Here is a 13,341-nt window from a genome sequence, read left to right as displayed (position 1 = left end):
ACTATAGTGCTCATGTTTTTAAGAAACATGCCACATTCAAATTTGAAAATTTTCGTCGTGGTCTCAATGGATTCTTCATCTAGTGGAGGCTTCCACTAGCTTCCAGGCTGGAGAAATTGGTTAGTTGTGGGGATGTGGCTGATTCTGGCCTTGAATTCCTAAAATGAAAAAGGAAACTATCCATGGGAGAAGACAAGACCATAGCAAAATAAAGTAAAATATAAATGAAGCACATTCTTGCACGTGAGGAAAAGTGTTTAAAATATATATTGCCCACTGCTAGTGGAGGTGGGAGATAAATGGAATTGTCATACATTATGTGGCATTGCAGTGATACTACCCTTGTAGAAAGCAAGTTAGCAATAATTCTCAAGAAACAAAAATGTTCATAAACTGTAACCAAGTGATCTTATTTTAAAAATTGTCTCCTATTGATATAATCTTAAGTGTGGAAAAATGCATACCCATAAAGATGCTATTGCATCATTATTTATATAAGCAAACATTCCAGAGCATCCTGGTATTTAATAAAGAGAAGTCCTCATTTTATTAATGCCATAAGAATTTTTTCATATTGTTATATAATTTCTGAAAACATAACTTTAAGTGGCTGCAGAAAATTCTATCCAATGGATGTATCCTCATCTATGTAGACATTTCTCAGGTATTGGCCATTTAAGTTGTTTTCCCTATTTAAAATAAGTTTATCCTGATCACAATAAATGGAATATTATATAATCATGAAAAATTTCAAAAAATGTATTACAGACTATGTTGTATAAAGGTGAGGCAGACTAAATAACAATACCAAAACATGTTTATAATGTAATATGAAGTGGAAAATTGAGGCTGCAGAATTATCATAGCTCAGATTACAAATATTTTAAATAAGCATATTTTTAAAAGATTATAAAGAAATTCACCAACACAGCAAAATGTTTTAAAACTCAGATAATGGAATGAGAAAGACTGAGGTTTCAGTAATAGTCCTGTCACCTGCTAACGATGGGACCCAGCAAAAGTTATTTAATCTTTCTGAGTCTGATTTCATATTTTACTTTGGGGATGGAATGAAATTAATGAGGTAATGTGCATATGGTGCTTGGTACAATGTGTGGCATATAATAAGAATCCTCTGTGATCGTTAAATAATGGCTGTATTAGAATATTATGCGTTTTCTCTCCATTTTATCTAGAGGAAGGAAGCAACTTTTATTGAGGTTCTACTACATTCCAGGCAAAGCCTTTGAGACTTAGGTCCTGCAAGAAGCCTGCCTCATCCCTGTGCTGGTCCCAATGACCGTCACCTGCTTTCCCATACCATTTTATTTTTTAATTTGCCACATTATACTGAAGTTACCTGTCTGTATGCTTGTTTCCCCTACGAGGTATATTCTTTGAGGGCATCTTCATATTTCTAGCACAGATCTTGACATAAAGAAGTTAGTAGTTTCATAAATGATGAATGACTGAGTGAAAGAATAAATGAATGGTACGAATTCAGTGTCCCTGCAGTACTTGGGAGCTATTAGGGTAGAATTACTTGTAATAGCAGGAAGCCCGAGAGGACACTGGCTTTGCACTCTTCAGCCATTAAGTGACTTCAAGTAGCTGTATGTCAACCCAACTCAGCCGACTGCCCACAAGAAAATCTTGCCCATTGACCCTTAGTGCCTGCATGATAGTTGAAGAGATAGATGGTAGAGGATAAGGAGCATATCTAGCATATAATTTAAAATCAGCTTGATTTGGCAGAAAGTTCTCTAGGAGTTGGGACCTGGTTCCTAAGCTGTTCTTTGCCACTGGCTAGCTGTGTGAGCTCCAGCAAATCCCATCGCTCTTAGGGCTTCAGTTTACCTGAAAGACATGGAATAGTTTAAATCCTGCTGACATTCTGAACACAGGACACAGCTTAATCTCACGTACCTTTGTCTTCTTTCCGTCTCCCTGCATCTACCATGTGAACCTCTACGGAATGATTTTAGTGCCATACCCTGGATTGGTGGCTCTTCCAGGTCTGTGATGATATTCTCTTCTTGTACAGGGTAGCTTCCTTAGGAATGCTGCTCTTTGCAGGGAGAATGTCACTCTCACAGGGACCCAAACCTCATTTTTAAAGCAAATTTTCTTCTAATAAGGCTGTAACTTATGGGTCACTTTGAGTCAAATTGATCAAATACAAAATGAAAGATTGGAGTAGGTGGCCACTGATGTATATTCTAGCCCTAAAACTTTATGATACTATGATACATGGGCATGGGACAGGAGTTAGAGAGACTTCAGTACAGGTTCCAACTTTATTATTGTATGACATTGGGCAAGTTACTTTGCATCTTTAAGCTATGGTTGCCTCATCTGTAAATGGGGATGATAATAGCACCTCTTTCACGGAGTTGTTATGAAGATTAAATGGGGTAATGCATGCAAAATTCATAGCACAGTGCTTGGTGCTCAGTGTTAGCACTGTTGTTAGTGATGTTACTGTTACTATTTTTAGCCATGAGAGCAGTCTCTGCGCTTCATAGTGTCATACAACAAAAACTTTAGTCTTTAGGAATAGTGGTTAAACATCCATTGTATTGTCAATATTTATAAAATTATAAGATGTAAATCTCCTAAATTATATGCTGATTACAAATCAATGTATTATATTTTAAATACTTTTGAAGGAAACAATATGGAGAAAGCCTGGGGTATAGAATATTCACAGTTTGATCCATCTTGGAGCAATGGGACTGATAGCTCACTAAATGTAATTAAGGGAAAAGTATGATTTAGGAAATTAAGATCTCTGTAATCTATGCCAAGTAGATAAATATCAAATAACCTTCATTACATGAAGGGGTTCTAACACTGTTGATCATGATAAGTATATTTAAATGTACCTATTAAATCAGTTAGAACTATTGTTATTCAACCCAGAAAGGATGACCAGCATTGCAGGTGGGTTTGAAAAACTCATCTGGCTCATTTATTTTTTACCAAACCCCAACATTTTTCATCATCCTTTCCTACGTTTACCAGTATTATAATGAATGCATCTGAAGGTGAAGAGGATTAATGACTAAAGAAGGCATCTAACCCTGGTGTTAGAATGGAATGGCAGTCTTTAAGTATTTACTTAAAGTGCAAGCTTTTCGGACATTATTTTTCAGATTTTAAAAAGGCAGAGACATGAAAAGGTGATACTTCAAAAATGTTTTAACTTTTATATTTCATAGATTCTGCTGACCTTATAAATAATCTGCCTGGTGTTAGAATGGAATGGCAGTCTTTAAGTATTTACTTAAAGTGCAAGCTTTTCGGACATTATTTTTCAGATTTTAAAAATGCAGAGACATGAAAAGGTGTTACTTCAAAAATGTTTTAACTTTTATATTTCATAGATTCTGCTGACCTTATAAATAATCTGCCCTGAGCCCTACTAGTATCCACTATAGTTGAGAAATATTTATCTTCCTCTCCCCCCAGCTCTAAAATTAGTGTGGGATTCCACCCCGCAACCCCCAAGAAATCTGCTTCTAAGGCCCTATTTTATTCCAGAATTAAATTAGGTAACTGAAATTCTGTCAGCACTAGATCCACAAATGATGCTGAAGTTATGCATGAAATCCTTTTTTAAAAATTCCAGAAGACTGGGGTGGGAGGAAGGAGAGCAGACTTGCTTTATAACTGCAGATGAGGGAAGAATTTTGAGCTTTCACAAAGGGTTTGGGGATCTTTCATCCACCGATAAAATTTGTTATCTATTTTTGGTTTAGTTTGTTTTTCTCCCCTTGATCCAAGTCATAAAGCAGGGCAAAAATTTGCTGCTTACCTTCTCGTAGACTGGGAAGAATCTAGTAGTGGCTATTTCAAGGATGTATTCAAGATTCATCTCCTTCTCTTCAGGCAGAGAAAGTGGAAAGAACATAATCGTGTCACTCAAGTCCTTTGAGCCTTCTACATACATGTCAATCCTAGAGAAAGGGTGATAATTCAAAAAAAGTTTCAGATAAAGGGAAGTATCATTTCATGGGCCAAAGAAATATTTCAAGTAGTGCCTCTGTTTCATTGGCCTAGTTATCAGGTGTCTCATTGAGATTATCAGGTGTTCTCATGGAACATTGTTCCATGAGCTAAAGCCAAGTATGCTGTTCCTTTGGGATATGAAAGACTAATCTGGGAGACAGGAAGATCATAGAACCAAAGTGTGTGAGTGATCATGTGTGTGTGAATATCAATTGTGTGACACTAGTGGGGTTTGTTTGTTTGTTTGTTTTTAAAGATGACCGGTAAGGGGATATTAACCCCTGACTTGGTGTTGTCAGCACCATGCTCTCCCAAGTGAGCTAACCAGCCATCCCTATATAGGATCCGAACCCATGGCCTTGGTGTTATCAGTACCATGCTCTCCCGAGTGAGCCACGGGCCAGCCCATTTAACACTAATGTTAAAACACACACTTACGTACACAAAGTACTAAAATAATACCAAAGTAGTAAATTGGGCAAAGGTCGTATTTAGCTGTTGTAATAATAGTGAGATCATCTATGCTGATACATGTGATGTATGTGGAGGGAGAGATAGTAACTATGGACCTCTAAACTGCCACAAACGTCTCCAGCTGAATGGAAGATTCTCAGACATAAAGCCTGTAAATCCAACTATCGACTTTCAAAAATACAGAGAGAGAGGAACGTGTTAAATTACACTGCAGGGATGTAATCAGAAGAAATTTGGCACTTAGAAACTTAAAAAGCAAGAAAAAGTTAATGTTGAAATTTAAAAATATAAGACCAATTTAAAAATGTTTACTGCATTAAATATTTTAAAGCTAAATTTCTCAAAATAAGTGCATTTGTGCTTAAGCAATGAGAAATTTATTTAAAATTATTTAAAATGTATTTATTTAAAACACACCTCATTTGGTAAAAATGGACTAGTTGTTATTTACCAACTAATGGTTTTCTTTCTTTTTTTTTTCCTCTAATGTGGTTGATTATTGTGGCCAATTACAGAAACCTCCCTCCCTCTAATTCTGTGCAATAATTTATAATTTAGGGTTACTGTTTTAAACTCGAGGTAAGACAAAAGTATTTTGCCAGTTTGTAGACGGGTCTGCCTATCGCAAAAGGACTGATGTGTGCACATGAGAATTAATGTCTGGGAGGCTGGAGTGCAGTTTCACAGGGTTAGACTGCTACCCCCACTCCCTGCCCCACACAAAATTTTGAGCCTGTGTTCTTGAAATTTACTCTGCATGCTGCTTCCACCTAGTGGAGGCAAACACAGGTTCACAAGAAATCAGCAGATTTCCTTTACTAATGTGTTTGCCATTGGTTTGTACACGAGAGCTAAATATAGAATCAGAAAATGAAAGAAACTGTACAATTGGCCATGAATTTGTCATTGTTGAAGGTAAATTTTGTGTACATAGGGTCTATTACACTACTTTCTCCTTTGATAGGAGTTAGATTTTTCCATAATAAAAAGTTAAAAAACTAAAGAATTTTGTTTATCTGCCAAGAACTACACTTCATATGACTGCTAATGACTAATAAGCCTAAAAGGCTTTTTTTTTTTTTTTTAAACGTTTTGTTCCAAGTGAGAAGCAATTGTTGTACCGGGCTTTTTCCTTCAGGTTTCTTCCATACAAGTCATATTTTGCAGCTGTGTATCTTAGTATGGCTCTGGTTTCTACTAAATTCGTTCCATCAGTTTTGACCATGTACATCCATTCATACATCAGGGTTCCAACTTAAATACACAGGGAAAGTGGGATTATTTATAGTCCTTGATGGTAATAACTGTTTTCTTTAGCTCTAAAGTTGCTATAAAATGGGACTATGTAATCAAATAGTGTTTATCAAGGTATTTTTAAAGACTTAGGGTATTGGGAAATGTAAAAGTAACTTTCTCATAAACCTGTTTTGTCCTTGAAACTATTTTTGCCCACTTCACTAGTTTGAAATAATTTTCTCACAGGTCTGCTTTGTTTTAGAAGTAATATCTTGTCTTTGAAACTATGTTTGCTTGCTCTGGCTATAAATCACTGCTTGCTCTTTTGGCTTTTGTAACAAGAGCTTGTCTGCACAGACTGCATATGCTAGCTAACTGCTGAGAAAAGAAAAAAATGTGTAAAGAACCCTGGAAAAATCTGCCTATAAAAAGCCTTGTCAGACCTAGGTTCAGGGACCAGGATTTCAGGGCACGAGTCCATCTGGTCCCACTAGCGTAATAAACACCTGGCTCTCCAACATTCCAAGTGTTCGAGGCTGCTTCCTCGCTGAGTTCATTTCCAAAACAAGGGAGAGAGATTTATCCATTCATTCATACAAAAATATGTAGAGTGCAAGACATGATATTGAAAAAAATACAGATACAATAGCTTTTTTTCTGGCCAAGGATTCTCTTTTCTCATCCCTTACTCTCCCTTCTCTTGGCTGTTGTGAATAGTTCTGTGATGAACATGGAAGTGCAGGTGCCTTTCTGATATATTGATTTCATTTCCTTTGGGTGTATATTCAGTGGTGGGATAGCTGGGTCATAAGGTAGGTCTATTTTTAGCTCTCTGAGGAACCTTTATTTAGGGTTTTCTATATATATGATCGTGTCACCTACAAATAGGAATAGTTTAACTTCCTCCTTTCTGATTTGGATGTCCTTTATTACTTTCTCTTTCCTTATTGTGCGGGCTACAACTTCCAGTATTATATTGAACAAGAGTGGGGAAAGTGAGCATCCTGTCTTCTTACAGATCTTAGAGAAGCCTTCAATTTTTGTCCGTTCACTATGATATTAGCTGTGGGTTTGTGGTATATAGCCTTTATTGTGTTGAGGTACATTCCTTCTACACCTAATGACATAAAATTCCTTTACACAAAAAGTAGTCATTTATTTTTTTTATTTTTTATTTTTTTTTCCTTTTTTCATGTCCGGCAATGGACCGCAACCCTCAGTGTCGCGCCCGTACCGGACCGGGACTGGCAACGGGATCGCAGCCCTCGGTGTTGCACCCGCACCTCGCTCAGCCAGTGAGCAGGAACCGGTCTGTATGTGGGATCCGAACCCTCGGCGGGAGCGCCACCGCACTCCCAAGTGGCGCACTGTAGCAGTGCGCCACCGGGCCAGCCCAAAGAGTAGTCATTTATATAAATTGTTTCCAAAGGCACACAAGTCAAAAGTTGGTGAGTACACATTTAAGTACAAAAAATATAGGAGCTGGACTACTGGATAGAAGTTATTTTAAGCAGAGATAGAGGTGATGGACCAACTGAATTTTAGCTTTATCTGTTAATGTCTTATTTGTAAAAGAAGATTATCTGAATATGTTATCTGTGGTTTTGAAAAAAGACTGAAGACAAATAGAATATTATTTAATATTAATTGTTATAAATATTAACAGTTGCTCATTCCAGGTAGTGGGATCATGTTTATTATAATATTATTTGTATTTTCCTCTACATATTTCCAAATTTTTAATTTAAAATATAAAAAATTCAAAACAAAGGATTATTAGAAAAAAATGGTAACAAACTTTTTACGAAGTTTTTTTGCTTCATTATAATGCTGCCAGATCACATAAGCTGGTACATTTCACCAAATATTAAAATACAAACCACGTTGTAACCTGCTTTCATATAATGTGTCTCCATTTCTAGAGAACAAATGAACTTAGTACCTTCTGTCAGGTCTCAAACAGAATACAAAGAATCCCAGGAAATATCAAGTCACCAGAGTTTCTTGCTCTTTCTGTGTTAAACCACGATGAAACTGGCCATAAGTCTAAAGAAAACTCCTTGTTGCTTCATTTTTGGATCTAAGAGACCATTTAGGAGTAACCAAAAAAATTTTTTTGTATGGGTTACAGAAGAGGCTAATTGCTTTAGACTCACAATTAGTGTGTATATAGACAAAGATCTATTTTGAAAGGTCTTTATAAACTTTAATAATTTAGCTTTTAAATATGTTGAGGACAGATTTTTTAAAAAATTAATCGAAGTGTAGGACATTTATATTTTTAGTATAGAATGGTATGTTTCTACATAAGTACCTATGAGACTGTTCTATACTTCTAAGGAAAATACCTGTTTCTTAATATTCTCGAGACAAATGTAGTTAAATGGATGAAATACTTGGCTGGTAAGATTGGAATAAGAAGCTGTGAGGTGGAATGAGTCACCCTCCCTTCCAACATCCTTTCTTCTTTTCTTTCCTAATCTTATAGAACATTATTCGCATCACCTTGGATGAGCTTAATATCAGCAACCAGTTACCACGGTATATAGGCACTTATTTGAAAGAACTGACTCACAGACCAATGTTTAAAGAGCACATGGCAAAAACTGCTTTTTGCAGGGAATCATATAAAGAGTTTTCTACAGCTTTTCCCTAAATAAGTGCTCAATGACCCTGAGATGCAAATAGTATGAATAAATCCAGTGTCTTACCTCTACTCCAGCTGCAGCCAAGAGCCACTGGATACTCTCCATTCTGCCTCTTCCACTGCAGTAGTGAAGCTTGGGCTTCTCCACCATGCTTAAAGTTCTTGAAAATCAACAGAGATTGACTGATTGAGACTTCTGCACACACACGCACGAAAGAAATATGAGCTTGCAGAGCAGCACAAGGTTGATGAGAAAGCTGTGGACTCACAATTTATGCCCAAAATCAAACCTGCTCATCAGCTCCAAGGCTATCTGCATTCTGTGCTCTTTCTCACAAATGGAGTTTATCCTCAGAAATTGGTGTTCTGAATTTCATCCAAAAAAACCTAATTAAATAACTGATTATTTTTAGATAGAGAAAAAGAGGATGAGAGTGAGGAAGCCAGACAGATGGAAGGAATTCAAGAGTAAGATTCTGACCAGCTTTCCTTCTTGTGGCAAGTGGCAGGTATTTTAGCATTCCCACCTTTTTCTCTCTTTTTCTATACAGAACCTCCTTCCTCCTTCTGCCAGGACAAGCCTGTACAGAAGAAACTGGGTGGATTAGAAGAGGCTGAAGTTTTTCATTTTTTTAAATTAATCTTGATATTTTAATTATGGCATCCTCAGCCCAGAATCAGCATACAAGAGGATTTTCAATGACTCATTGGGATTTAAAACAAAAGTGCAGAGTTAGGCAAAGTGTGCCTTTTCATACTTACTTATTCCTTTGAAAAGGGAAATATCTTTTTTAGAAACATAACACATGTTCATTTTGGAGAAATTTTACAAGTACATAAATACAGAAATTAAAAGCCCATTCCCACCACCCTGAGATAGTGTATTTGGCTTCTAGGGTGTGAGGGGTAGGCTTGAGTGGTGACAGGCTCTGGACATTCACAGGTAGCTGAAGGTACTTGGAGAGGGGGGCCCAAAAAGCAAGGGGGGCTGTGGGGAGGAATGGGGTGGCTTTAGGAGTAGGAGTGTCTTTGTGGTGTAAATGGGAGCTGATTTATTCTGCAGCGTATCAACTGGCTCATTTTCAAAACCAGCACTTCTACACATTAAGAGCTCAGCATAATAAATGGAGAAAAAACGATAGATTGAGAATGTCAGTATTTTGAAAGCCAGAAAGAAAAAATAGTGATGTAGGCCAATGGTTTTTCAACCCTACCTGCTGCCTGTTAAAATCATGAGGGGCTTAACACACACACACACACACACACACACACACACACACACACACACACCCCTGGCTCCCACCCCAGAGATAACAGGATCCAGATGATTCTAACACACAGTCATAGTTGAGAACCACCATCTGGACAAGGATTAACAACAGCTGCTAAAACTACCACACACACACACACACACACACCCCTGGCTCCCACCCCAGAGATAACAGGATCCAGATGATTCTAACACACAGTCATAGTTGAGAACCACCATCTGGACAAGGATTAACAACAGCTGCTAAAACTGCTGATAAGGATCTCTATCATGGAAAGATCAGGCTGACAACCCTAAACATGGAGCATCACTAAGAATGGGACAACAAGACATGAGGTTCCTCCTGATGTGATACAGTAGAAACTATGCAGCAGAAAGTATGCGGCATTGCCTGTGAAGAATTCCTGCCAAAATAACTGACCTGGAGTTCAGTTGAGCCTTTAGATAGCAGTTTATGGGAAAAGAGAAAACAAAGGAACACTTCAGAGACACATAGCAAAATCAGCAAAATCTGTAAGGTGGAACTCAGCAGGCTTGCTGTTCAGCATGGTCCTCAGACCGCCAGCAATGGATGGATCACCTGGGAAGTTGTTAGAAATGAAGAATCTTAGCCCCCACCCCAGACCTACAGAATCAGAATCTGTATTTTAAGATCCCTAGGAATTTATATGCATGTTCAAGTTTGAGAAGCACTGTTCTCTGGGTCAAGTGACTAATACATTTCAAAGGACTCTCTACTTTTACATTTCCATAATAAGAAGTTTTAAGATATTGCGTGGAAAACAAAGAGAGAGGGCAACCTATAGGTTAAAGAGATTTAAGAGATACTTCAAATAAACACAATGTGTAGACCTTTTTCATATTCTGTCTCTAACACGATGATTATAAAATATATACTTCCAGTTGGAGGAATTTGAACCATGGCTGATACTTGATACTAAGAAATTACTGTTAATTTTTTAGGTATGATAATATTATGGTATGTTTTTAAAAAGGATCCTTACCTTCTAGAGACTCATATCAAAATATTTATGGGTGAAGTAATATGATATTGGGATTTGCTTCAAACTAACCCAGTTGTTAGGGAAGTGGGTGGAAGTCTGGATGCAACATGAATGATCTTTTGTTGGTAATTGTGGTTGTGGGGTGAAGGGTATGTGGAATCTATTTTACTACTCTTTCCATTTTTATAAGTGTATGAGATTTCCCATCATAAAAATCTTTTTAATTGCTCAGCAGAAACTAATGTTATTTATAATGGACTGAGGATTTAAAGCCTTGCAGTAGCTTCCAAATCATGAGGAGACTTGGAGCAGTGTTAACTCCAGCTTCAAAGATGAATGTGTGGAATGAATGTTCAGCCAAGATGAGCCTCCTGGATCCAGGTTCAATGATCACATGCCCTGTGGGTACTGTCTGAACAGTGATGCTGTCTAAACTGAATCTCTTTATACTTCATTACTTCTGCAGACATTATAGAGGAAGGCAATGATGGATTTTTTGTCTGGATTTGACCTTGCACAACTAACCTCTCTGAGCCTCAGTTTCTTCACCTGTAAAATGGGGATAGAAACATCAATCTCATTGATCATGGAGAGTTGTAAATGGGATAAAGCATGTGCTGGTCCCTCAGTGAATGATGAGAGATGGTAAGTGACCTATACCCATGGTGGAGGAAAGGGAAGCAGTCCCTGGAAGAGGGAAGAGACTGAAAATAGCAGGAACCATCATCTTAGAAATGGGATAGCTGGAGAGACCATGGTGGGGCAGGAGGGAGACTGGGAAGGAGTGCATAGCAACAAGGTGAGAGTTCTCAGGGCTCTCTCTTGGAATCATTGGAACAGGCAGGTGAGAGGCTGTCAGGCTCAGAGCTGAAGATGCCCCTGACAGGAAAGGTCTAGACACCTGAGCCTGGGTCTGTCTCTCTGGGTGGGGCCAGGCAGAGCAGCCAAGCTGTGGTGGCTAACTCTGTGTCACCTTGGCTGGACTAAAGGATGCTCAGATAGCTGGTAAAACACTATTTCTGGGTGTATCTGTAGGGGTGTCTCTGGAAGAGATTAGCCTTTGAATCAGTAGACTGTGTAAGGATCTGCCCTCACTAACATGGGCCAGCATTGTCCAATCCATTAAAGGCTGAATAGAACAAAAAGGTGGAGGAAGATCAAACTCACTCTCTCTGACTGAGCTGAAACATCATCTTCTCCTGCCTTTGGACATTGGAGCTTCTGGTTCTCCAGCTGGGACTTACACCATCAGCCCCCTGATTCTCAGGCCTTCATACCTGGACTGAATTACAGCACCAGCTTTGCTGGTTCTCCAGCTTACAATCAGTGGATCTTGGGACTTCTGAGCTCCATAAACAGATGAGCTAATTGCTATAATAAATCTCTGGTTATATTTATCTCTACATATCCTATTGGTCCTGTTTCTCTGGAAAACCCTGACTTGTCCCAGTGATCTGATGGTGCACAGAGCCAGGAACTGCTCTTCTCCTCCATGGAGGGAGTGCACGGAGCTGTGGGCAGCTACAGCAGGACAAGAATGGGAGCTTTGGGGAGTGTATTAGTCCATTTGTTTTGCTATAACAGAAATACCTGAGACTGGGTAATTTATAAAGGAAAAGAGGTTTATTTGGCTTATGATTCTGGGACAGCTGCATCTGGCACAGGCCTCAGGCTGCTTCTACTCATGGTGGAAAGTGCAGGCAGCTGTTGGGTACAAGCAGATCACATGGCGAGAGGAAGCAAGAGAGAGACAGAAGAGGTGCCAGGGTCTTTTAAACAACAAGCTCTCACGGGAACTAATAGAGCTCACTCATTAATCCCCCCTCCCCCAGGGAGAGCATTAATCCATTCATGAGGGATCCGCCCCTATGACTCAATCAGTTTGCAACACTGCCACATTGGGGATCAAAATTCCTCATGAGTTTTGGAGGGGACAACACCTCCAAACTCCATCAGGGAGCCTCTGGGGGAAGGGAAAAATCTGAAAGAAATCTGTGATATGGGGCTAGAGCTAGAGAAATAGCGCTGGGTTAGTGTTGTTGTCCAACAGTTGTACCCCATGGTGGCCTGGACAATACCGATTATACTTTAGAGGCCTGTTCCCCCACTAGACCCAAAGCCCCTTCAATGACCATTTTCTTTTGGCCTGCTATCTTCAGCTCCTGGAATTTACAATGGACAGAGAGAAGTGAAGAGATTGAAAGTGAACACCAAGAAATGTCATTTCATTGAATGTCATTGTGTTGATTTGGGAAAAGCCGGATGAATCAACTCTTCCTTGGATCTGGAAAGCATGCCGTTCATAATGGTATCTGACAGTGCCTGAATGTGAGAAATGAGTAGATCCCACTCATTCATCAATTGAATTGCTGTGCTGCCTTCTCCAAGGTCTGCCCCCATGCCTGACTACCTACTCCCTAAACAGAAGTGGGTGTGCACAGCACCTGGACTCATTCCCCTCCCCATCCACATACCACCTCTGTATTGTTACAGTCCCAGCATGCTTCAAGCCCTGAGAGCATGCTTCAAGCCCTGAGACTGCCTGAAGTATGACAATTACATCATTTTTTAAATCAGTCCTTCAATTATTTTTCTTCTTTTTCAAGCATTAAAACCCATATCTCTTTGTAAGAGACACAAAAACACTTCACTTAAATATAATATGACATACCCTTGGGATGGAATAATATTTAGAGACA

This window comes from Galeopterus variegatus, unplaced genomic scaffold (genome assembly GCF_000696425.1).
Source record: "Galeopterus variegatus unplaced genomic scaffold, G_variegatus-3.0.2 Scaffold13, whole genome shotgun sequence".
Taxonomy (NCBI): Eukaryota; Metazoa; Chordata; class Mammalia; order Dermoptera; family Cynocephalidae; genus Galeopterus; species Galeopterus variegatus.
The sequence above is the reverse complement of the archived record's forward strand: the minus strand, read 5'-3'. Positions refer to the sequence as shown.